Raw genomic sequence first — 27,960 nt, forward strand, 5'->3', positions numbered from 1 at the left:
ATCGTGGATCCATTGCCGAAGGCTACTGTGTTTAAGATTACCTGCACTCATGCTGATGCTCTCCTTACAAATCATGAGATTTATGTATCCAGAATAAGGTTGTAACGCTGACTCACTGACCTTATACGCAAGCTTTGTAGGTTACATAATTTAGCAGCCTTTCAAAGAATGAAGCAGATTGATTGACGTGGTTTCACATTTTGTGGAGAGTGAAAATGCTGTTTCTGATCAAGATACTGGTCTTAGAGTATCTTTCTGTTTGGCATCTGGATTAAAATGAAAAATGCAAAACATAACTTGAGCCAAAGCGTAAATTTCCTGATGATACCCCATTGTTAACAATAAGACTCTAAGATTCAATATGTATCTGGCTGATCCTGAGGTGCTGATGATAATGATGTCTCCCTTGATGCTTTCAGATTTGGAATTGAGGACATCTGTTGGAAGGTTTGTGGTCTGGGGATTTTGACTCCTAGAGGTTTAGGTTTGGGACAGACTGTCTTCAGGTTTTCCAAAGGTTTTCCAATTTTGTAGACACTCCATGTTGGATTCAGCTATGGTATCTCCAAACGTCTTTCTTTCAAAGCCAGGCATAGCCAGTGGATGAGTATGGAGGAATTCTCTCCCTTAGGTACAGAGTCCCTAGCTGCAAGGTTAGAAGGGAGGAATTCTCTCCCTTAGCTACAGAGTCCCTAGTTGCAAGGTTAGTAAGTAGCCAACTGCCCGCACAGGCAAGTATCCCACTAGCCAATAGCAAAGGAAGGAGGTATCTGCAGGAATTTCTATCTTGACTGATGCAAAGAGATGCAAGCAATCAATCAAGCGCTTAGTACAGTGCTCTGCACAAAGTAAGCACTCAATAAATACAACTGAATGAATCAATCTGCCCTTTTCTCTAGATTCCAAACTGCTACCACATTGACATTCACCCACCCTCATCCCCATAGCATTTATGTACATATCCATAATTTACGACTTAGAGGATAAAGCGTGGGCCTGGGAGTCAGAGGACTTGGATCCTAATTGAGGCTGTACCACATGTCTGCTGTGTGCCCTTGGGCAAGTCATTTAACCTCTCTGGGGCTCAGTAACCTCATCTGTAAAATGGGGATAAGAGTGTGAGCCCCACATGGGACCGGAACTGTGTCCAACCTGATTAACTTGTATCTACCCCAATGCTTAGAACAGTGCTAGGTACATAGTAAGTGCTTAACAAGTACCATAATTATTAATTATTATTTTAATTTAATGTGTTAGGAGAAGTGGCATGGCCCAGTTGAAAGAGCACAGACCTGGGAGTCACAGAGGACCTGAGTTCTAATCCCATCTCCACCACATCCGCTGTGTGACCTTGCACAAGTCTCTTCATTTCTCTGTACTCAGTTACCTCATCTGTGAAATAGGGATTAAAACTGTGAGCCCCAGGGGAGACATGGACTGCATCCAACCTGATTAGCTTGTACCTACCTCAGCATTTAGCACTGTGCCTGGCACCAAGTAAGGGCTTAACGAATACGATTTCAAAAAATCAGTGATATTTATTGAGTGTTTATTGTGTGCAAAGCACTGTACTGAGGGCTTGGGAGAGTACGATGCAACAGAGTTGATAGAAATATTCCCTGTCCATAAGGAGCTTACAGCCAAGAGGGGGAAATTGTCATTAAAATAAATTAATAAATTATGGATATGTACGCTAGTGATTGTAGGGCTGAGGTTGGAATATCAATCAATCAGGGGTAGAAGTTAGATGGAGAAAAATAGAAGATGTAAAGGTAGGACTGACAGGTTTTGGTGACAGATTGAATATTTGGGTTGAATGAGAGAGATGAGTGGAGGATAAGGCACAGGTTATAGACTTGTGAGACAGAGATGTGCTGTCCCAGATAGTGCTCTGTGAGCTGGCCAGCTGTGTTCCTGGGCAAGCCTCACTAGTGTTGTTAGTGGTGAGTGGGACAATAGGAAAAAAAAATCAGCTGTGCAAATACAATTGACGTGCTTTAAAATTTAGGCAAGAAACCTTAGGGTTGGACCTAACAGGAGGAGTTCTTGAAGCTGGAGATAAAGCACTGACTGGTATTGGGCTTGATTTTGCTGCGGGAAATGAATAGGAAAATAACTTCCCATTTCATCCCCAAAATGGGTCTGTAAAAAATTTGTGTTGATGCTTCTTGCATATGGAAGCCTTTTAGAGTATTGATTTCATGGTCTTTCTATCTCGGGAAACTGGGTTTTCTGTTGGCAGTACTCAAGATTCTAACTAGATTAGGCCAGTGGCTCTGTGGTTGGGCTCCCATGTCTGGTTAGGACATTGAAACCACTGCTGGAATGCTCTTGCATGGTGGGAAGTAGGCTGGGACCACACAATTGTTCATTTTTCTATCGCAAGTCCAATAAATAACCTATGGACATTTGTTTTCTGGACATTTTAACTAATTTTGCTTTACATTTAATCAATCAATGGCATTTATTGAGCACTTACTATGTGAAGAGCACTGTACTATCAATTCATTCATTCAGTCATATCTATTAAGCGCTTACTGTGTGTGGAGCACTGTACTAAGCACTTGGGAGATTACACGACAACAGAGCAAGCAGTCACGTTCCTTGCCAACAAGCTTGCAGTCTGGAGGGGGAGACAGACATTAATATATTTATAATATATAGTTTAAAAATCTGTACAAAAGTGCAGTGGGGTTGAAGGTGGGGTGAAAATCAATAATATTGAGTGCTTACTATGTGCAGAGCACTGTACTAAGTACTTGGGAGAATACAAGAGAATTAGTGGATATGTTCCTTGCCCATAGTGATATCAAATGTCCATAGGCCACAGATTCAAGTGCATTTTGTTTACCGAGTCACAAGTACAGCGCTCTGCCCATGGTAAACATTCAATAAACACCAGTTATTAATGGAGTCACATTTATGTCTTAAGAGATTAGAACCCTGGGACTTCAACTTTAGCTTAGTTGTTAAAAAAGGGATTAGAGCAAAGGGGATATAGAACAAAACCTTCCCTTAAAATTGAAGTGTCCTTACCTTGCAGTGACCTCATGTCACCCACATATCTTTCTTTCTCCTTCTTTCTCTCACCTTCCTTTAAAGAAAGTGTGAAGATGTTTCTTTGCTCTTCTCTCCTTAGTGACTTCTTCTCCCCACTCCAGTCCATACTTCATTCTGCTGCCCAGATCATTTTTCTACAAAATCATTCAGGCCATGTTTCTCTACTCCTTAAGAACCTCCAGTGGTTGCTCATCCACCTCCTCATCAAATAGAAACTCCTCTTCATTGGCTTGAAAGTACTCCACCATCCTGCCCTCTCCTACCTCACCTAGCTACTCTCCTACTACAACCCAGCCCACACACTTCTCTCCTCTAACCTGTTCACTGTATCTCTGTATCATCTATCTTGCCGCTGACGTCTTGCCCATGTCCTGCCTCTGGCCTGGAACGCTCTCCCTCCTCATATCTGACAATGACTCCTCCCTACTTCAAAGCCTTATCGAAGGCACACCTCCTCCAAGAGGCCTCCCCTGACTAAGCCCTCATTTTCTTTTTCTCAACTCCCTTCTGCATCACCCTGACTTGCTTCCTTTATTCATCCCCCACACAGCACCACAGCACTTATGTACATATCTGTAATTAATTTCTTTATTTATATTACTGTCTCCTGCTTTAGACTGTAATTTCATTATGGGCAGGGGATGTGTCTGTTATACCGTACTCTCCCTAGCGCTTAGCACAGTGCTCTGCACGCAGTAAGCACTCAACAAAAATGAGTGACTGACTCACTAGGAAGAAGAATTCCTGGAGTTCCCAACTTTAACAGCCGCTAGATCTGCACACTTAGTCATGTTTCTGTACCTTCCCCCAGTGCAAGATGTACACTGCCTCATAAAAGAATAGAAGCATGCATGAGGATGGGAAGAAAGGCAAGCAGTAGGCAGCATAACTTTCCTCCTGCTCCCTTTAATGGTAAGTCATTTTTGTTTGCCCATTTCTTCCATTAGGTTGTGAACCCCTTTTTTAAAAAATAATATTGTTAAGCACTTACTATGTGCCTGACACTGTATTAACCCCTTGGTAGATACAGGATAATCAGGTTGGACACAGTCCTTGTCCCACATAGGCCTCACAGTCTTAACCCTCATTTTACAAATGAGGTAAGTAAGGCAGAGAAGCTAAGTGACTTGCCCAAGGTCACACAGCAGACAAGTGACAGAGCCAAGATTAGAAGCTGGGTCCTCTGATTCCCAAGCCTGGGATTTTTCCACTAAGCCACATTGCTTCCCCAATGTGGGAAGCATTCCTTGATGGTAAAGAAGGTGTGCTTTACTTGTGATTTCCCAATTTCTTAGTATAGTGGTTTGCACTCGGGAGCTCAATCGATACCACTGATAGACTGATAGATACCATGATACCCAGTGGAACTCATCTGATCTATAGGTGAGAACTCTTCTATAGGGGAGAGCATGTTTGTACCTCCATTTTCATTCTTTTTGGCCTTCTGTAAGGGACTACTGGTGAAACCAACAGTGAATACCCAGCACAAAGTTGAATTCTGTGATAATAATTGTGGTATTTTGTTACGCACTTACCGTGTCCTAAGCACTGTGCTCAGTGCTGCATAGATAGATGATAATCATGTGGGACAGTCTAAGGGGGAGGGAGAACAGGTATTGAAGCCCCATTTTACAGATGAGAAAACAGAAGCCCAGAGAAGTTGTGTCCAAGGTTATAAAGCAGTCAAGTGGCAGATCTGGAATTAGAATCCAGGTTCTCTGACTCCCAGGCCTGTGCTCTTTCCACCAGGCCGCAATGCTTCAATATTGGAAGAACCTTTACTAATTCATTTGCATGTTCACCAAATGGTCTCTATAGACTTGACCTGACTGTGACAACTCTTCGTCACTTGAACCTACTTGATCTTCTTGCCATTCTGGATGTGGAACTGGTCTTTGTATTTCAGGACTTTAAGGGCAAAAAGCATTTTTCTCCCACAGTGTTGTCTGGAGGAGTGTCATTTCCCAGTCTCATGTCCCAGTTCCAACCAGTGAAATATCCTGTATTAACTCAATCCAGTTAAAGTCCTGAGAGAATTTGATGAAAATTGAAATAGCGGAATGAGAAAAAGTCAGAAAAGACTATGAACATTTTACTTATTGTGTACAATTATGCTTCTGCTTATCCATTTTTCTTTATTATTTTTCAATCTGTAAATTTTTGGGGGGGGTTGGTGAGTGGAGTCTGCCTCACCCACGAGACTGCTAGAGAAGCAGTGTGGCCAAGTGGGAGCCTACATAAAAGTAAAAGCTTCTTGAGGTGCTTAAAATCATAGAAAGAACAATGATATGTCAAGTATGCCCAAGGTGAAATCAATCAATAGTATATGAAATATGGTAACTTCAAGTTATCACATATAAACTGAACTCTGGTTACCCACACACTGCACCAAACAAGATGTAAATTTTATAAAATGAGCTCAGTATCCAGCACTAGAAACATTGGCAGCTTAAATTTCAGGAAACTAAGCAACTACACCAACAGAATTGGTTGCCAAGTTGACACCTTTGGTTTTTATTCCTTGCCTTTTCCAGTGGGATAAGAATCCAATCTCCATCAAATCACTTCTCTGGATTCTAGGATACCTTCACAATAGTGATCTTAAACGTGAAAACTTTGTGTCTGACACCTCATTCGAAAGCAAAACAAAAGTCAGTGCTATATTTCTCAGGAATATGATCTATTTGGTTTAATCGAAGGACCAAGCTAAGATAAAACGTTAGTTCTTGAGAGGCAAATATTTCCCTTGAGTAACTAGACAGTGGTTTCGAGATATCGATGGAAACTAATCAATTAAGTTAGATATCCAGATTGCACTTACTTCCTCTCCCCACCCCGCCCCAGAAATATCGCCACTGCTTGATTTTCTAACTTTTATGTTTATCTTAGATACTTCTGTGACCTTGTCTGTCACTTGAACTCATATTACTTGCAGGAGTTGATATTTATCGAGCTCCTTGCTGGCATTTTCAGATCAGCTAAAATGTGGGAGGTACCCATCCCAGACCTGAAATGTGAAAATGGGCAGTAAGGGCTTTGCTCTAATAGGCTCTTTCTGTCACATCTGTCACTTATAAATAAAAAGGCTAGCTATTTAGTATGTAATTCATTATAAGATATATGGGTCAGCAGCCCACTTTGTTCTGTGAACCTTTTAAACATGTTCTTTTCCTTCAATCTTAGCTCTGGGCCAGGTTTGAAGGAGTTCATACCCTTTAGAGTGGGATGAGGCAGAGTCCTGGAGGGTAATTGTCCCACGCACCTGCTCTCACCCAAGGTCCAATCAATTATATTTATTGAGCACTTACTGTGTGCAGAGCACTGTACTAAGCACTAGCAAGAGTGCAATAGAACACTAGAACCAACACATTCCCTGCCCACAGTGAGCTTCCAGTCCAGATGAGGAGACAGACATTAATAAAATCAATAACATCCTCGGGCCATCCAGGGGGGAGCTCCAGAAGTGGTGGCAGTGCCAAGTAGGTTGCCAGGCCTCTCCAAAGACCATGTGGTGTCACAGCACCCCCATATCTCTCCTACGTCCCAACTACTCAGCTGGCTTTCCCCTCCCACCTCCACGCATGTTCCATCCCAGGTGAAAATGAAAGGGACCCTTTAGAGGGCCAAATGCCTTTAGTTACATATATAAACCCTTTCCCTTCTGCTGTTTTATTATATCTATAAATACGTTGTGCTTTGGCTGCTTAAACATTTTAGTGAGAAAATTAGTGAGGAAAAAGTAAAAAGAAAAAAAGAAAAGAACCTCCTTTCTGGAAGCATATCATTCCCATCCCGAAGGGAGGGACTTGAAAGTTTGTGGATTTCTACTGCCCGAAACCAACCATTAACAAATCAGTATGTTTCATGGCCAAATGGTTACCTCAGCGAGGATCAGGGCAGTGGGTGTCACAACAATCAAAGGTTTCCACCACCCCAAGACCAACACCCTAAGGCACAATATTTTCTTAAGTGGCATCTGGTAACTTTGTGAACCTTGATGTTTAGTGCTTAAACCGTGGTTTGAAAATTAATTCCAGGTCTCTAAATGGGTGGTGGGGTGTCTTAAAGCCTTGAGTTTGGGCACATGGAAAGTGACACTATGGTATTTTCTTTCTGTTTCCCAAAAACTTATAAAGGCATTGAGTGGTGTGACCTTTGCATTTAAGATTTTTTTTTCCATTTTTGAAAGAAGAAAACAATATTTTAATAGGCATGCAAAATAAATGGACGTGTTTTATTTCTTTCCCCCAGTTTTCAATGGGCGGGCTGCGGTTGTCACTTGAATAGCTTAGGTGTGTTAGTTTTGGTGTTCTGAAATGGTCCCATCTTAGAAGCTATTCTAAAGCGAAACCACAGTTCCAGAAATAGGCGAAAAAAACATCACGTAGCCTTGTATGATGAATTTTAGAAAGAAGACCACGGTTCTGGTAAAGCACTGTAGGTCTAAGTAGAGATCATTCCCCCTTTCTTCTGGAAGGTGAAAATCTTCCAGAGGGGTAGGCAACATATTGACTTTAGTATAAATGGTATTTGGGAGAGGGGAGGAAAGGGAAACTGATGTCTGTATCCCCACTTCTAGATTGTAGGCCTTGTATGGGCAGGGATTATCTCTATTACTGAATTGTACTTTCCAAGTGCTTAGTACAGTGCTCTGCAAGCAGTAAGTGCTCAATAAATGTGATTGAATGAATGAATGGGAGAAAGAGAGAAGGAGGACTCCTTTGTCAGGCTATTTCTTGGGACTCCTTGGTTCGTCAGCATGGTGGGTGGCCTAAGAAACAGCTTGGCACGCACTATTCATTCCAAATAGAAGCTTCTGGCACCTCACCCTGACAACCACTGTGCCTCACCCTGCCTTGACCCTGAGCCTTCTGGATTGCCCATAAAGTCCAGCCTGGTCTCTCTTTCTCTTCACCTCAAACAAAAATAAACATCTCCCTTTCCCTCTCTCCTGCATCCTCCATCTCCTCTCCTCCTTCCCTCTTTCCCCCATTCATTCTTTCCCTTATTCGACATTGTTACTTCCCCTCTTTGGGGAGGTTTTCCCTTTCAGTGGTGGGGGAAATGGAGGGAGAGGGATGGGAGCAGAACTTGGGAAGTTCTGCTGAGAGAAGGGAAGGTTCCTGTTAAGGGCACAGACAAGGAAAAATAATACTGAGAAAAGAATGGAAGAGGTTTTTAGGGATTGGGACTCTTTGCCCAAGGGTTGGAGACTTCCACTTTAATGACTGTGGACATTTTCTTGAAAGTTTCCCAAGGGAAGCATCCCCACTAATGGAGATTCAGAATTGGAAATGAATGATGGGTGCATATTAGGTTACCAATGAAAGGATTGATATCGTCCTGGAATAGAGGCACCTTAGTACCTAAAGTGCTTGCTGTTCATGGTGGGCATCAAATTCCATACCAAATTGAATATCTGCAAAGCTGTGGGGATGACCAATCTTCTCCACAGTGGCAAAACCAAGTTGCAACACAGAAGGAACATTCAGTTATTGAGATCGCCTAAGAGTCATAAAAATGTCAAATGGCATGAGCCAGGCTCGAAATCAGATAAATAGGAGCAATGGTAAGGATCATAAAAGGAGAACTAGCAATCATAGGTGCCCACTCTATAGGGTCAATTACATGTTGCCCAATGGGGTTGTCACCGAGGTAGGTGAAGCCACAGATTTTGGGCAGGGTGGCACCTGAAGTTAATGGGAGATGGGAAGTGACCAAAGGTAGAGCCAAGATGGTAGTCCCACTTCTTGCCAATTGCTAGCAAGAGGAGGAAGAAGACACTCCCAGTTCCTGGCCCCCTTAAAGCACCACCCCTAAGCTCATCCTCATATTCAAATTGAAAAGTTGGGGACTTTATTACAATGATATCTTAGTATGAGTATATACCGTATTACTCTGTATTCTCAATTATACATGCTTATTCTATGGGAAAACCAGTAATTTTGTTACAGAACTTAAATATGTGTGATATGTTTTATTTATAGAAGACTGTTCTAAAAGAAATGGAGATTTATTGAGTGCTTACTATGTTCAAAGCACTGTACTAAGCACTTGGGAGGGTAGAGTACAACCGAGTTGGTAAAACACGTTCCTTGCCCTGAACCCATGCTTTTTAATATGCTGTTCCTATTTTTATAAGTCTCTAACTAGAGGACCTTGAGTCACAGTAGCTAAACTGAGCAAGGCCAATATGAGTTGCAGGCTATCTTGGCATAAACTGGTCCATAATATCTGAACAATCTGCATGGCTCGGTGGAAAGAGCCCAGGCTTGGGAGTCAGAGATCGTGGGTTTGAATCCGGCTCTCCCACTGTGTGACTATGGGCAAGTCACTTCACTTCTCTGTGCCTCAGTTCCCTCATCTGGAAAATGGGGATTAAGTCTGTGAGCTTCACGTGGGACAACCTGATTACCCTTTATCTCCCCCAGTGCTTAGAACAGTGCTCGGCGCATAGTAAGCGCTTAACAAATTCCAACATTATTATAGAGAAGCAGCATGGCTCAGTGGAAAGAGCCCAGGCTTGGGAGTCAGAGGTCATGGGTTCGAATCCCGGCTATGCCACTTGTCAGCTGTGTGACTGTGGACAAGTCACTTAACTTCTCTGTGCCTCACTTACCTCATCTGTAAAAATGGGGATTAAAATGTGAGCCTCACGTGGGACAACCTGATTACCCTGTATCTACCCCAGCGCTTAGAACAGTGCTCTGCGCATAGTAAGCACTTAACAAATACCAACATTATTATTATTATTAGATCTGGCAGTGACTGAGAAGACAGTCAAAAGATTGACAAATGTGGGACTTTTCTCTTAGCTGAAACAGCATCATATCTCTTTGAGGTCAGGGAAAGTATGCCTAGCTTCTGTTTTACTCTCCCAAGCACTTAGTACATTGCTTCATATGCAATAGCCACCCAGCAAATGCCATTGATTGAGTGATTGTCTGCAATGCATTCCACTCGTCTTCATTAGCCCAAGATGCTCCTCTTCTTCAAATCTCTGCCAAAGACCCATCCCCTCCTGGTGTCCCTCTTAAACCAACTCCATTTGACCTAGCATTCTAATCACCAAAGCTCCCCACCCACCCACCCAGCTGCCAGCCTTTGTGAGCCCCTGTAAACATAAACATCTGTTCCTGTCTAATCTGAATGCTCCATTTTTATGTTTCCCCTGTTTCATTCATGAGAGTGTAAGGTCCGGAAGGCAAGGATCTGACTGGCATCCTCGTTTTGTAATTCCCCACAGGATCCAGTAAGCTCAGTAAGTACTATGAATGACCTCATTCATCTAGAGGAGACCACAGACATTTCCACTAAAAAACGGTCCATCTGATAGTTGGTTATTGAAAAGCAGGTGCTCGCCTGGAGAGAGATTTGCATTCCTTTTCTCTCGTCTTATCCAGGACTTGGGGGGTGATCTTTCAAAGATAGAATGAGCCCTTCCAAACTGAGAATATTGTCTGAAAATGGATAATCAAAAGTCTGATGTACCTCTGACATCTGGCCCAGTGCTTGATTTACCATTGCGGCATCTGGAATCTGGTAGCCTGTGGTTATAGCGCTTAAGTCGGCGTATTTGGGGTTTCAGAAAGCTCAGCTCATGAGAGCCTTTGTCCTTCAGACTCGACCTGTCCCGGTTGGCCCAGCATGTTTGGAGAAATCTCATCAGTTACTGGGATTGGCCTTGTGGTTCCCTTGGTGACTCAGTAAGTTGTTTGACTAGCCCACGGTCCCTTTTTTCCAAGGAGAACCACACGATGGCAAAACTCTGTGGTTAATAGGCTTCCTTCTCATCGTGGGAATTCATTTCTTATTTGAAATGAAGCAAAGCTCCTGTTCCTTAGTGACTAATGACAAACTCCTTCTTTCAACAAAAGAAAATAAAAGCATAAATCATTTGAACAATGGGCATTTGGAATAAAACTGGTTGGCAAATCTCATTGAAACCAAATCAGATGGCCTCACAGATGTAGCTGGGTTATACAATTCCAAATTACAAGATAAAGCCAAGCAATCAGTGATATTTATTGACTACCCATTTGTGAAAAACTATAAATCCTAAACGCTTAGCAGAGTATAATAGAGTTGGTAGTTATGGTCCTGGTCCTCAATTTCACAGAAGTCACAAGTATTTTTTGAGTTTTGAAGGTAAAATTTACTAAAACAATATTTTCTTTTAGGTTAGGCATTTCTGACTCTTTTGCTTTGTGAGCATCTAGTCCAGATCTATGGTGTTTGGACTTCGGGTAACCCAACAGGAAGGCAGCTGGTGGAAAAGGGTCTGGCCTGTTAGCTGTCCTTTAACATTACATATAGAATATTCTTTACTGTTGTTGTTAGTATAATAAATTCCAGCACTAGAATGCTGGTGTCTCGTACCATGTGCAAATTTTGTTTTATAGGCAATCTGGTCTTGGTCAGAGTGGGCATTTATTTGAGTAGTTTTCATATTGTAGAAATAAAAGTCTTTTGACCGAAGGCATAAAACCCAAATGGAAGCTAATAAAAACCCTTCCCCAAAAAGGTATAACATTTCAGTAGCTCAGTGGACCATCGATTCAATCAGAAATCCTTCTCACTAGCGTTGCTTCTGTTCAAATACTTATTCTTGCCTGGGGCTTAGACTGGTCAGGATCAAGCCAGTTCAGATGTGATAGTTGATCCCCAAATTGCTGTCTCTTCCCTTAGTGGTCTTTTAATCTAATGACAAACAACAGTGTCTATTTTCTCTCCAGTCTATATGCTGTGGTTTGCTTTATCTGTACAATGGTGATGGTTATTGCTGTTCTTCCTGAGAGATGGTAAAAGGAATAACTTGTTCCTAACATTCAGCTCATGTTTCTCAAGATTGTGCTTATTTTAGTGAGATAATTCTGCTCTCCTGAAAACTGTAGGATATGATTCCAACCTGATTTTCAAAGTGCTACTCATGAACTAAAGTTAGCTGGGTATGGAGATAAAGAATTCAAAAAGCTCTTCTCAATGGTTCACTTTGTGGTAGAGGAGGCACCGGCATTGGATTCCCCTGCCTCTGTGCTGATTCTCCGTTGCATTTGACCTATGCCTGCTTTGAGACCTCAATGACAGGATCTGTCTCAAACCATAATGTCACATTGCCATGATTTGGTAGACACTCAGATGGAAGAGGGGCTGCCAAGTGGTACTCAATGATTCTTGACCAACCTTCTGCTCCAGATTGGGGTGGAATTTCCCATAGTGGGAATGGAATATGAATGACTATGGCTACATGGAGCTAGTTATACAGATTCTTATTAATAATAATAATAATAATAATAATGATACTTGTTAAGCGCTTACTGTGGGCCAAACACTGTTCTAAGCGCTGGTGTAGTCCCACATGGGGCTCACGATCTTAATCTTCATTTTACAGATGAGGTAACTGAGGCACAGAGAAGTTAAATGACTTGCCCAAGGTCACACAGCAGACGTGGTGGGAGCCTGTGCTCTATCCACTGAACCATGCTGCTTCTCCAGCTCCTTGGGGAACTACAGATCCAGGATTCAGAGGCTGTGGGTTCTAATCCTGACTCTGCCACTTGTCAGCTGTGTGATTTTGGGCAAGTCACTTAACTTCTTGGTGTCTCAGTTACTTCATCTGTAAAATGGGGATTAAGACTGTGAGCCCCACATGGGACAACCTGAACCTTGTATCTACCCCGGGGCTTAGAACAGTGCTTTGCACATAGTAAGCGCTTAACAAATACCCCCATTTAATTAATTTAATTAAATTGCCACTTCCTTCCAGCCGCCTACCCCTTTGCTCCTCCCCAGCCACTGCAGCTAAACCACATTCACCTTTCACGCAATTGGAGAGGTGAGCTCACTGTGTTACTTAATTTAGGGCAAGGACCATTCACTCGCATCTGCCATTTTCCCAGAAGTCACTCAAGTGCCTTCGTGACCAAGGGAAACATACAATTTCTGAGCTGAGACACACCTGCACAGAGGGGGTCATTACTTCGAGCTCATGGTATAATGAGTATAACTCATGGTGTAACTCATGGAATAGGCCCTTATTATTTTATTGAAAAATGAAGGTTTGGATAGAGCAGATTTAGGCTATCATAAAATGAATTATTGCTCTGCATGCCATAGCACTTTCTAGTGAGGGAGAGGGAATTGTTGCCACCGTTCAGTTATGCACCTAGATGTTGCTTTACCAAACTTTTGCTATGGCTCCTGTGTCTGTTGTTGTGTTGTACTCTCCCAAGTGCTTAGTACAGCGTGGCTCAGTGGAAAGAGCACGGGCTTTGGAGTCAGTGGTCATGGGTTCAAATCCCAGCTCTGCCAGTTGTCAGCTGTGTGACTGTGGGCAAGTCACTTAATTTCTCTGTGCCTCAGTTCCCTCATCTGTAAAATGGGGATTAAGACTGTGAGCCCCACGTGGGACAACCTGATTCCCCTGTGTCTACCCCAGCGCTTAGAACAGTGCTCTGCACATAGTAAGCGCTTAACAAATACCAACATTATTAGTACAGTGCTTTGCATACAGCACTCAATAAATACGATTGAATGAGTGAATGAATTTACCTAGTGCCTACTGTGTGTGCAGACCTCTGTGCTAGGACCTTGGGAACAAGGAACCCTGAAAGATGACCTCGCAAAGCTTTAAAAGCTAAAATGAGAATATGGGATAGGCATATTTTGGCAAATGTCAAGTAGTTAACAGTGACAAAAAGAGATTTATTATCTCAATGCAGGTTGGGAAATAGGGGGATTCATAAGGAAAAGTAACTGGTCTGGACTATGACTTTTTTTCCTCTGAGCTATTTTGCCTGGGTAGATATAATCTAAAGCTGCAGTCATTGTGGGTATTCTCTGTGGAGAAATTCATGAGATACGCAAGAGGGCAGACTTCATCTGTATTGCCTTCGTTATTTCTACATTTGCCTTTGATTCCTTATTGGAAGCACAGCACCATCAACTCTCCTCCATACCTGATGCAATCTTAAACAGTTTCAAATGGCCCCCTAGGCACACCCAGCAATTTCACAGTTCTGTAGTTTGTAAAAAACATTGTTTGGCAATGTGCAATGGTTCCTGAATTCCCATCGTATCTTTAATGGAAGAGTGTGTGTCGGCTAAAGTAGTCCAAATGAACTGTCTTGCGTAGAGCAGAGTATGCCTATGTTTTGGCCAACATTTCCTCTACTCTGTAAGCTCAATGTAGGCAGGGATCATGTCTACCAACCCTCTTGTATTCTCCCAAGCACTTAGTCGAGTGTTCTATACATGGTAATTGCTCAATAGATACGATTGATTGATTTCTACATGATGTCAGAATCCTACTATTCTCCCACCCAGCCATCTGCTGCTTCTTGTCCTACAACAATTCTGTGGCTGTTTCTCAGAACATTGACAATTTTTGGTACATAATGCATACTTCTGGGACGTGGCATTTTTTAAGAGGGTGAAAAAACGTAATGTACTTGTTTCTGCTATTCTTAACACCCCCACCCCCAAAACCACTCAGTACAAACAACCAGACCAACCCTGTCCGGGAAGATCAGTTTTAGAAAGCAGGAAGACACTACAGCTGGTGCTGCATATATGAAAAATATGCTATCTCAGCCCGGAGTGTGGAGGAGTCTTTCAGGATGTTGATTCTCTGAGGTATCATAACTTACCCTAAGCTGATGAAGAGACTTTACGAGGTTTCAATCAATACAAACATCCTTGAGTCCACCTTGTCTGACCTAGTTTCCCAACCTGGAGAGAAACACAGTACTTAAAATTTCAAGTACTGATCTTTGGGCACACTATAGTGTTTAATTACAATTATGAGGGGAAAAAAAAAAGCAAAACACACAGCTTCTTATGTCCCTAAAATTCTTCCCCGCTGGCCGCAAGCATTTGGTTCTGTTTGCCAAATAAAAAAGAAGCAAAAATAGCGGTGACATTTTTAAAATAAACACTTAAAATTCTGGGCAAAAAATAGTCACTTGCAAACTGGGCAACCTGTTTAATGCTACCGGCAAACAAGAAGAGACACAACATCTCACCAGCTTTTCCTTAGAGTCTTTTGGACAGAAATGACCCAATTCCATGTACACTTATTACTATGTTTGCTACTCAACAGTGAAGTTTTCTTTTAGAATTTTTTTAAAGTAGATATTGTAGGTGAGTGAGACAGTTATCACTTTTTCTGAGTTAGTAAGGCTTTCTCCCTCCTGGGCGTAGAAAGCTGTCCCAATGCTCTTTCCTTAATCCATCAATTAATAGTAATTATTGAACACCTACTGCTTGTAGGGCACTGAACTAAGAGAGTAGAAGAGTGAGGGGGCAGCATGGCCCAGTGGAAAAAACATGGACCTGGGAGTCAGAGGATCTGGACTCTAATCCTGCATCTGACACTTGTCTGCTGTATGACCTTGGGCAAGTCAATTAACATCTCTGGGACTCAGTTCCCTCATCTGTTAAATGGCTATTAAGATTATAAGCCCTATGTGGGACATTGTGTCCAATCTGATTATTTTTTCTCTATCCCAGTGTTTAGTACAGTGCCTGGCACATAGTTTATCAAATACCATTAAAACACACAATAAATGTTGTAAGCATGATTTGTCCCCTCAAGGAGTTTATAGTCTAGCAGGCGAGACAGGCAGCAGCGTGGCTCAGTGGAAAGAGCCCGGGCTTGAGAGTCAGAAGTCATGGGTTTGAATCCCAGCTCTGCCGCTTGTCAGCTGTGTGACTGTGGGCAAGTCACTTAACTTCTCTGTGCCTCAGTTACCTCATCTGTAAAATGGGGATTAACTGTGAGCCTAACGTGGAACAACCTGATTACCCTGTATCTGCCCCAGCACTTAGAACAGTGCTCTGCACATAGTAAACGCTTAACAAATACCAACATTATTATTATTATTACGATTTACAGATAGGAGATATAAACTGGAGGAAGAATGAAAAGTGGATATTTAGATACGTGAATGCTTGCATAATAGGACAAGTCAGTTTCCCGTGATGTGGATATTACCTTCCCCCACCATCAGGAGAGTCGTACCCCAGAGAGATTTGTCAGGAGGCAGGGAGGGGAATTCTATCACAGTACTTATGTCCATATCCTTCTGTAATTTGTTTGAATGTCTGTCTCCCATCCGAGTCTGTAGGCAGGGATCATGTCTTACCAACTCTACTGTATTGTAGTCTTCCAAGTGCTTAGTACAGTGCTGTGCACATAGTAAGTGCTCAATAAATGCATTAATTGATTCTTGCTCCCCCAAATTAATTAGTTGTATTTATTGAACACTTAATGTGTGCAGAGAACTGCACTAAGGAGAGTACAATGTAACAGAGTTGGTAGCCATGTTCCTTGCCCACAAAGGAGCTTGCTGTCTAGAGGGGGAACCAGACATTGATATAAAATAATTAATTCTGAATATGTACATAAGTGCTGTGAGGCTGAAGGAGGGGTGAATAAAGGAAGCGAATGCAATGCAGAGCAACACAGAAAGGAGTGGAAGAAAAAGAAATGAGAGTTTAGTCAGGGAAGGCCTTAACTTCTTTGGGCCTCGGTTACCTCATCTGTAAAATGTGGATTAAGACTGTGAGCCTTATGTAGGACATGGACTGTGTCCAATCCGATTATCTTGAATCTACCCCAGCACTTAGTTCAGTGTGTGACACATACTGCTTACAAAATACCATTAAAAAAGGAAAAAGACCTCTTGGAGGAGATGTGCTTTTAACAAGACTTTGAAGGGACAAAATGCCACGAAATGAGCAACACCACCCACTCTGGCCTGTAGATCATATCCCTCTCCCACACATCAGAAGGGGTGACGAGGGCTTCAGTCAGGCCAAAGAGATGAGCCTCGCCAATTTTTAACTAGTGAAAGCCCGGTATGATAGTTGCTTTAACCTTAGGTCAGCCCTGGGGATAGAACCAAGTGGAACCTGTGATGTCACTTGCACAGTAAGCCGGAATTCTCAGCACTTCACACGCCCAGGGTCACTTATTGGCAAATCAGACAATTTAACATTGTTGATACTATTTTTAATGACACTCATTTGGAAGAAAGAATAGGTATGTCATTTTAGAATTGTTTCAGTCTGGCAGTACATTCCCCAAAAGCCCAAAGAAATTATCATCTGCAGGTTGAGGTTCCAAAGACTCACTCTTTTGCTATTGTGAGCTCAGTATTTACTGGGGCCCAGCCCAGAATTCACCAAACCACCCTCAGTTGGTCTGGTGAAATCCAGGAGAATCATCCACAAGATCCAGGGGCTCTTGACACATGAACAAAAAACCTTTCCTGCACTGTAAAAACCCGTTCACGTAGTCTTGTGGAGACAAAATCTGTTACTGTAGCATTGAATTTGTCAGAAATACAAGTGTCTTTTTTATTTCCTGTCCTCTGAGTTAAAAAAACCTTTGAGAAGAGTGGGTCCAAGAAATAGCTCAGAAAATCTCCTGAGATGACCATCTCCTCACTAAACTCCTGGCTATGCTGTATTGGTCCCCGAGGAGCCATCTAATAATAATAATTATGGTATTTAAGTGCTTATTAGGTGTCAAGCACTGTACTAAGTGCTGGGGTAGATACAAGATAAATCAGGTCCCACATGGGGCTCACAGTCTAAGTAGGAGAAAGAACAAGTATTGAACACTCATTTTAGGGATAAGGAGATCAATCTATCATATCTATTGAGCACTTACTATGTGCAGAGCACTGTACTAGGCAATTGGGAGGGTACAATACAACAGAATTAGCAGACATGTTCCCTGCTCATAATGAGTTAATGGTAGAGAGGGAAGACAGACATTAATATAAATAAATAAGTCTTTTATAATATATAATTTAAAGATCTGTACATAAATATTGGAGGGTTAGCAATGGGGCAAATATCAAATGTCCAAAGGTCATGGATTGAAGTGCATAGGAACTGAGGAAACTGAGACACTGAGAAGTTAAATGATTTGCACAATATTGCACAGCAAACAAGTGTCAAAGCCAGGATTAGAAGCCAGGTCATCTGACTTACAGGCTCATGCTCTTTTCATTAGGCCAAGTTGCTTCTCATCTGTGGCCATTGCTCATTTTAGAACCAGCTCCACTCACAGAAGAATCGGGACCAATGAGATATGGGAGAAATGGGAACTAGAAAAAATTCCTTCTTCAGTAATACTTTTCATTATGCCTTAGCTGGCATTTGGAGGCCAAAGGAGTTAATTTTCACTGTGTTCAGATTTACTGGGGAAAAGTCATAGTGATTAGCCATTGGCTAATGGGCAAATCTCTAGGTCTCAATTAATACTGACATTAATATTTTAATTCCAACATTGGTTCCAACATTTTTGGAAAATAATGGATTGCGAGGAGGAATAGGACTGGATAGATATTTCCTGGGTTCTGCTCCCGGCTGGACTTGATTTGTCACTTGATCTTGGAAGCCAGTTTGGCATCTCTTGTCTCCTGGGGGCAGGGAAGTAATTATATTTAAGGCACACCTGGGACAGGTAGTCCCTGAATAATAATTTGTACAACAACCAACATGAAGGCCTGGTAGGGAAAGCTAAAAGAAGAATCAGACCCCAAGACTCTCTGGATTCATTCATTCATTCAATCATATTTATTGAGCACTCACTTCATATTTATTGAGCGCTTACTCTGTGCAGAGCACTTTACTAAGTACTTGAGAAAGTACAATACAACAATAAACAGTGACATTCCCTGCCCACAGTGAGCTCACAGTCTGGGGGTAGGGATAGATGTCAATACAAATAGATAAAATGACAGATATGTACAAAAGGTCTTTGGGGCCAGGAGGCGGGGAACAGCAAAGGAAGCAAGTCAGGGCAAATGCAGAAGGGAGTGGCAAATGAGGAAAAGTGGAGCTTAGTCTGGGTGACCATACACCCAGCAAAACATGATAATGTTACACAGAAGCCACTTTTTCACATGTCTATCTGGACCTAGAGCATTTCTCCAGGGTGCCCTGACTTTCCTCTTTCAGTCAGTCAATTAGTGGTATTTCTTGAGTGCTTTCTGTGTGCACAGCACTATACTAAGCACTTGAGAGAGTATAATATTATAGAGTTGGTAGTCATGTTCCCGGCCCACAAGGTTCTTACAGACTCCCAATTCGTTCAGCCCCACTACGTTCCTCTACCAGATTCTCCTAAACAAACCGCTGCTTCTGGGTTGTGGAACTCTGTGGGGTGGGTAGGAGCCATGGCTTAGGAGGGGGTTCATTCCTGAAAATATTCATACTGGGCAAAGGTGTCAGGTTGAATTAATACCAGATCACCTGAGAACTGGATTATCCTTAATGTACAACCAGGCAAATGGCCACACCAATGCCTGAAGAACACAACATGACAGACCCAAGGGGGAATTTCATTGGTGGTTACGGGGCCTGAACAAGATGGCCTCTTGAAATGTTTTGTGGCACTCTTTGGAAACGAAGAGGCCATGGAATAAAAGAGTATTTGTGGTGTCCTTTCTGTCAACCTTAAAGATTCTGTTTCTCAGTTGACCACAGAGCTGTTCCTCTGAAAAGAGTGGAACATAGGGTTTGGGCTAGATGGTTTTCAAACATTCAACAATTTTTGCGTTTTTATATCAAAGTTTGTGGTCCTGAAAATACTAAGGAAAGGACCAACATCAGAAATTCTTTCAGGAGCTTCTGTGAAAGCAAATCGATCTTGTCTTTTTTTTGTTGGTTTTTTTTTCTAAGGAGGAGCCAAAGGGGCAAAATTTGGAAAAATCCCCTGTTTGAAATCACATTCCTGTGGTATTGCCGTACAAAAATGAACTTCACGGTAAAAGAGAAAATGGAAAAGGAGAAAGTGGGCATCTTCAAGAGCAAACAGAAAATGAATAGGGATCATTTTTATTATATTTTTCTAGGTGTGTTTCATTCCCGGCTGAGCTGTTTGGGGAAACATACCAATATAACTCTCCTAGGCACTCCTGTGTTTTCAACAGTCCTCAGCCATGAAGGATGAAGATGAAGGTCCTGGAGTGATGCCAGTCTGGAAACCCTTTATACCCTTCAGGATGTGTTTGGATATAACTTTAGCTTCCATAGATTCTTCCCTCTGGGAGAGGGAGCAGAGGGCTCACCCCAGAGCAATTTCAAAAAGCTTTCTGGTTTGTTTCTAATAGTATTAAGCACTTCCTCTGTGCCGGGCATTGTACTAAGTGCTGGGGTAGATACAAGCTAATTAGCTTGGACACAGTCCCTGTCCCACATGGCGCTCATGAGAGCAGGTATTGCATCCCAATATTACAGATGAGGTAACTGAGGCCCAGAGAAGAAAAGTGACTTGCCCAAGGTCACACGGGAGACCAGTGGCAGAGCTGAGACTAGAACCCAGGTCCTTCTGACTCCCAGGACCATGCTCTATCCACTAGGCCATGCCGCTTCTCTACAAGCAAGAATTGCTTTTTCTAAACTACTTTCTTTTGTGAAACATCAGCAAGAAAAGTATTTATGAATTCATTCGATTGTATTTATTAATCACTGTGTGGAAAGCACTGTACTAAGCCCTTAGGAGAGTACACTATAACAATAGTCACATGTCCTGCCCACAGGGAGTTTACAGTCTAGAGGAGGAGACAGACATTAGTATGAATAAATAAATGAAAAGTAGTGAAAATAGGATGGGGCAGACAACCTTTCCAAATCTGATCAAAGTGTTACCTTATGTGTTATCAAAGTTTTATTAATTAGCACTCAGAGGGTACTGGCAGCTCTCTTATTGATTCAGAAAGCACATAAATGACCTTACTATGGGAATGGGCCTCTGGCTGTCCCACAGCACAAGATACCTCTGCTTCCCTGTCATAAAATATTTTAATTAAGGAGGAAATCTGTTCAATGGACAGTAAGGTAGGCTTCCCCTGGATTCAGGCTGGGGTTTAGGGAAGCTGTGTGGCCTAATGGAAAGAGTGCAGGCCTAGGAGTGCAAGGACATGGGTTCTAACCGCAGTTCCGCCACAAGCCTGCTGTGTGACCTGAGGTAAGTCACTTAACTTCTCTGTGCCTCAGTTCCTTCATCTGCAAAATAGGAATTCAATATGTTCTCCCTTCTACTTAGATTGTTACTAATCACTATCACTATGACTTTTCCCAAAAAAATCTGAATACAGTGAAAATAAATTCCTTTGGTCCTCTAAATCCCAGCTAAGACATAATGAAAAGTATCACTGAAGGAGAAGGAATTTTTTCTACTTCCCATTTCTTCTGTATCTCACTGGTCTCCATCATTGCCTGAATGAAACTGCTTCTAAAATGAGCAATGGCCACAGATGAGAAGCAGCATAGCCTAATGGAAAGCCCATGAACCTGGGAGTCCAGAGGAACTGGTTTCTAATCCTGGTTCTTCCACTTGTTTGCTATGCAATCTTAGGCAAATCACTTAACTTTTTAGTGCCTCAGTTTCCTCATCTGTGAACTGGGGATTCAATACCTGTTCTCCCCTCTATTTAGACTTTGCATGTGGGACAGGGACCATGTCTAACCTGATTATCTTGTATCTATTCCCACATTTAGTACAGTGGTTGGCATAGAGTAAACAGTTAGTAAATACCACAGTTATTATTTTCATTTATTCTATCTTCTTTGTGACTTTTCAAGGAGTTGTTTGAATGAGAAGCAGGATGGCCTAATGGATAGAGCCCAGGCCTGGGAGTCAGAGGACCTGGGTTCTAATCCCCACTTCCGTAACACCTTGGGCAACTCACTTAACTTCTCTGTGGCTCAGTTACCTCATCTGCAAAATGGAGATTCAATACCTGTTCTTCCTCCTCCTTAGCCTGGGCACCCCATGTGGGACCTGATTGTCTTGTATGTATCACCACACTTAGTACAAGGCTCGGCATGGGGTAAGTGATTAACGAATACCATAATTATTGTTGTTATTCATCCTGTGCTCTCACATGCCTCCTTCTGAGTCTGGAGCCAGTGTGTTTCTGAATGTTTGTTGAGATCCCGCAGTGTGCTGGGTGCTATGGGAGCCACTCACTGGCAGCAGAAGGTAGGGAGGGTGGTGTACTGTGGTTTTACACAGCCCTTCTCTTCCAATAGAAGGATAAAAGGAGCTAAATGCTGTCTGGAGTATTTTCAAGTCATTTAATTGCCTGGATAATCTTTTTTTATTTTCTGAGCTGCAACTGTAGGTACTAGGAACTGGCAGAAAAACCCACACTTAATGGGTAAAAGAGAAGTGTGTGTGTGTGTGTGTGTGTGTGATTGTGAACTCCCAGAGAGATAGAATTTATGTCTAATTCCCAACTGTATATTCTCTCCTTCCACTTAGTACAGTGCTCTGCACACAGTAAGTCCTTAATAAATACTACTACAATCTCTACACTACTAGCAGAACAAGAAAAGGTACAAATTGGTGGTCAGTGATGGTACTCACAAATATCAGACTCAGAGATCCTGGTGACTTCACATGCATTATGGTGAACTCACAGCATAAGATATTGATGTCATAATCACCATTTTGCAGAAATGCACTGTGTTCACCCAAACCTAGAGTGTTTCTGAGAGGGGATCCTTGACTGCCCCCAACCCCTCTGGTCTGGAGCCTCCATGTGCCCCTCCCAGGTCACTCTGAAGAGGGGGGCTGCTCCTAAGCCACCCAGCCTGGCAGCACCAGTTGAGAAAGTGTTGAAAATAAAAATATCATACAAAGGGGCCTGATGCTGTGACAGCTGAGAACCAGAGAATTAGTTATAAATCCAGCCGACTACCCTAGATTCAGTCCCACACTCACCTACTCAATTTAGACTTCCCCCTACAACCACACAATCATACATCCCCTCACTCAGAGAGGTCCAAATCCACCCATTTGGATGCTTGCACCACAACTCTCTTTCTCACACTCACTCTCTCTTAGGGAGTCACTTACTCTGTCAGTTGTTGCCCTCAACATGGAATAGGGCCCAATGCACTTTGATTTTTCCGAGATCTGTTGTTCTATTGCTTGGAAGTTCTCAGAAAACTACTTATCACCCACCTTTCTGCATGACTCTGAGGATTTTCTATCTAATCCTTGGGATGAGAGAGAGAGAGAAAGAGAGAGAGAGAAAGAGAGAGAGACCTACCTTGTAGCTAACAGTGAGATATTTCGAGAGTACCATTAGCATGAAGAACCAATCAGTCTCATTTTCAGTGGATGACTGTGTCAGCATTATAAAATAATTAGGTGAATTCCTACCTCTTTTCCACTTTCAATCCACTCTTTCAATCCACTCTCAAATCTGAAGCGAGCTGGCCTTCATAACTCCTTACTGTATGGCTGGGGTAGGATTATGGAAAAAAGATTGAAGGGAAGAATCTCTCCCTGCCACCTCATCCCCACACCCATGAGGGAGCAGCCCTGCTTTTCCTTGCTGTTTCTGAGTCAGGAGCCTCAAGGAAGGGGGTAGCCTGGGGAGGGAACAGTGAGAATAGTATATGGAGATAATCAGAAATAATGACCACCCCTTATGTTGGCGGTTTCAGCTGTCTTGTGCCATTTCTGAAGCTTAATATAGATACTCATTTATCATAGTCCCAAACCCCACTAGCATCCAAAAATAATTGCAGTATTTGTTACATGTTTACCATGAGCCAAGCACTGAACTAAGCTGGGGAAGGTACAAGATAATTAGGTCAGGCACAGTGCCTGTCCCTCATGAGGCTCACAGGCTAAGAAGGAAGGAATGCCCATTGTACAGATGAACTAACTGGGACATAAAGAAGTTACAGTCACAGAGTAGGCAGGGAGTAGATCCGGGATTAAAACCCAGGTTTTTTGACTATCAGGCCTGTGCTCTTTCCACTAAGCCACACTGCTTCTACAGCCGCCCCACAAACACACCCCAGAAAGAATTGGACAGTAGTAGTATATAGTATTTACTGAGCACCTACTAAGTAATTGAGATATACGACAGAAACATAAGACATGTTCCCTTCCCACAAGTAGTTTGAACCCTGAGGAGATTCTAAACTATAAACTTTGTTGTAGGCAGGGAATGTGTCTATTATATTATACTTAGCACAGTGTCTTACACACAATAAGCACTCAATAAACATGATTGACTGACTGACATGCAACTATCAGATATGTTTCATTTATATATATATGTATATGCAAGTGCTGTGAATGGGCCTAAGTGCAAGAAATGACTGAAGGTCTGAGATGACTTGGAGTACTGACAATCGGAAGATTTGTAGGAGATGGGATTTTAGGAGGTGAAGGTTAAGATTTGTACTGGGGAGGGAGTTCCAGACCTTGGGGGGCACAGGGGTCAGAGGTGGGCAAGCTGAGAGTGGGGTAGAGCAGGGTCAGGGAGCTGCCTGAAGGGTGATTTCCCACTCCACACTGCTGGGGAGCATTGCTAATTGCCACCTAAATGGAAAAGGGAGGGACAGGATCATTTCGTCTGGGCAGGGCTGGAACTGGTAAGGCCTCACCTAGCCTGGCAAAAACCACCTGTGTCTGCAAATAAACTTCAGAGAGTACAGCACTTTCCTGATCTAGAGGCAGAGCGGTGCCACAGGTTTCTGGAGTGTGATGGCAAATATCCTGCTAAATCTGTGTAGTAAGCAGTGAATTATCTAATATAACAGATTTTCTCTTTCTTTGAAAGGACAACTTGAAAATTACTGCCCTAATAAAATATGTCTGCAAATAGAATAGACTAAATCTTTATCTCTGGGGACTCCCCTGAAACTAGGGAATATCTTTAAGAGGCTGTCCACCGCGCCCCCCCCCGGCCCCCGCCCAGGATGAAGAGGCCTGAGGGAGGCGTGCCCCTCTGCTCCCCCTCTCCTCAGCACTGTGCTCTATTTGTATATATTTTTGTTACCTTATTTATTTTGTTAATGAGGTGTACATCCCCTTGATTCTATTTATCATGATTATGTTGTCTTGTTTTTGTCTGTCTCCCCCGATTAGACTGTAAGCCCGTCATTGGGCAGGGATGGCCTCTATCTATTGCTGAATTGTCCATTCCAAGCGCTTAGTACAGTGCTCTGCACATAGTAAGCGCTCAATAAATACTATTGAATGAATATGTTCCAAACCAAAATGCCCAGGGAGATGAAGAATACTCTTTTCAAAGGGATCCACCATCCAGCTGCTCAAATCAAAGATTAGCAGGGGGCTATAAAAAGTTACACTTTGCAGAGGTTTTGAATAATTCTTACATCTCTTACATTCTTCTCTTCCAAGAGATGAATGTGGACAAAGCCATAAAATGTGTCTCCGTAGTCGGTCTCCTGGGCTGCTTTCTCTCACTCAAAATCACTAGATTTGTGTGTAATGATGGATGTAGTCTGAGCAACAGCGCTCCTTGCTGGCTCTTATCGGTATGGAGGTATTTCTTTAGTTCTAAGTAGAAGACAACTCAGCTGTAAACCCACACTACCCCCAAAACGGAGACATTGTCTAGCATTTGAATAGAATCAAGATCAAAAATATTTCCAGACCCCATGACGACCTCCTCGTTATTTTCTCTTGTCTCCTAGTTTGGTAGGATACTGTTTCAATAATGCAGTATGTGCCCCCTGCTAGACACACAAAGAAACATGATGATACTATTGGTATTTGTGAAGCCAAGCACTATACTAAAGCTCTGGGATAGAGACAGTCAATCAATCAGTGATATTTATTGAGCGCTTATTATGTGCAGAACATTGTACTAAGTGCTTGGGAGACTAGAGTCTAACAGAATTAGCAGACAAGTTCCTTGCTCACAATGAGCTTACAGTCTAAATATACAATCAATCATATTTATTAAGTGCTTACTGTGTGCAGAGCACTGAACTAAGCACTTGGGAAAGTACAATATAACTGAAATGGAAGCCATGTACCCTGCCCACAAGGAGATTGCAGTCTACAGATAATTAGATAGGCCACGAGGCTCACAGTCTGATTAGAGGAAGAACGGGTATTGAATCCCCATTTTACAGATGAGGAAATTGAGGCCCAGGAATTTTGTAATTATTGTTGCAGTGGCTTAACACTTCTAATTTTTAGGCACAATTCAAACTCACACTTTGCAGGTTTTCCTGCCTCCTATTGTGGATATTGCTGCATAGGTGGTGGCATTTTCTAAGCAGCAGCAGCATATGACCTGGGGGAAAAACCCAGTCCTGGGAGTCAGGGCTTCTAATATCACCTGTGCTACTCCTCTGCTGAATGACCTTGGGTAAGTCACTTAATTTCTCTGGGCTTGTTAGCTTCTCTGTACAACAGGGACTAAATATCTGTTCTCCCTTGTCCTTAGACTGTGAGTCTCATCTGGGACACGGACTATGTTCTATCTGCTTGTTTTATATCTCCATCAGTGCTTAGAACAGTGCTTGGTACATAGCAAGTGTTTAACAAATACATTTATTATTATTATTTACATTTCACTCACGTATGATTGGGATTGGTCTAGTAGTTCCCCCCAGGTTATTTCAAGGGCAGTTCTGCACTACCGACATGGAAAGTTTAGGTTCCATTCAGTTCATTTAAAAGAAAAGCAGAATATGCCTCAGCGTAACTGCACTGCCACACGGGTGAGAATTTTTTTTCCTTCTTTGTGGACTTTTTAAGGGTCCATGAGTGGCTAATATGATCGATCCCAGATCAGTAAAATCTACTGGAGTTTAGGAGGCGTGTAGATCGAGCCTTTCAATTTGCTTTAGAATGTAAGCTCTTTGTGGGCAGGGAATGTGTCCATTTATTGTTGTATTGTACTCTCCCAAGCCCTTAGTACTTAGTAGCTCTTAGTAGCTCTGCACGCGTAAGCGCTCAATAAATACTACTGAAGGATTGAATGCTCTCCCCCCTCCCCAACACTCTTTCCCCCACCCCTGACCCCTGGCTCAGACTCTCATGCTCCCTCTTTGTTCACTTGAGACTTCAAAGAATTGGACTTCTTGTATTATAATAATCCACACTGAGTGATCCAGTGCCTGAGTTCTAATTTGAGTTCTGCCACTTGACTGCTGTGTGCCCTTGAGCAAGTCATAACTTCTCTGTGCCTCAGTTTCCTCCTCTATAAAATGAGATTCAATGCCCTTATTTTCTACCCCTTAAACTATGAGTGGAACAAGGTCTGCTTTTGATCTGATTATCTACTCCAGTACTTAGCACAGTGCTTGACACTTTGTAAGGGCTTAGCATAAATCATAGTAATTATTACCAGAGGCAGACTCCTAGATTGAGAGGCAATTATTGCTCTATAGGTTGGAGCTTCATGTATGAACTCCAAGATAAGCTGCAGGGTCAGAGTGGGAGAGGAGGCAAAAATAGCATTTCCATTTTGGAGGTTAAATTGAGACAGGCCTTTTCTGGATTCCTGGAAATGGCAAGCAGGAGTCATGGCTACCATTCCTATACCCATCTCTAACTCACTGAAAAGAAATATGTTCATTTAATTTAACTTTAGCTAATCATTTTTTGTTCCCCAGGTCGTAAAATAGAATAATGCTGGAGCTATTTAGTACTCAGAAAAATAAATGATCAGAGGACAGAGTAATAGTTTTAAAATTCTCTGAATTTGAAAAATAGATATATTAATGGGGAAATATTGCTACTACTCTGAATAAAAACAGTCATTGTCTAAAGGTTGGTCATTAAAAAAAGGCAATAGGATTATTTTATTTAAATTTGGAATAAATCCTGGTCATCAACACCCTTGAAAAATGAATCAACACAAGTCTTCTAGATATTATCATATTTATTACAAAACATTAAATACATCTTCTGAGGTAATATCTTAAAATGTGAATAACAACTTAAGTGGAACTCTACATATACACTTCTTGGTGTCATCTTCATTAGCTCTGTCTAGTTCCAGAAGGTGATTTAGGGAGCAGAAATTCTGGAATTGCATACATGTCAATGTAAGGAAGTTTGGTTAAAATGGCCTCTGTGTGAGTGCCTCT

General features: G+C 42.2%; 1 long non-coding RNA gene across 1 annotated transcript in view; it reads left to right on the forward strand.

The window, feature by feature from the left end:
• Positions 1 to 27,960, forward strand: part of LOC120638720 — a 56,312-nt gene that overhangs the window by 15,281 nt on the left and 13,071 nt on the right. The window lies entirely within an intron of this gene.

This window comes from Ornithorhynchus anatinus, chromosome 12 (assembly GCF_004115215.2).
Source record: "Ornithorhynchus anatinus isolate Pmale09 chromosome 12, mOrnAna1.pri.v4, whole genome shotgun sequence".
Lineage (NCBI taxonomy): Eukaryota > Metazoa > Chordata > Mammalia > Monotremata > Ornithorhynchidae > Ornithorhynchus > Ornithorhynchus anatinus.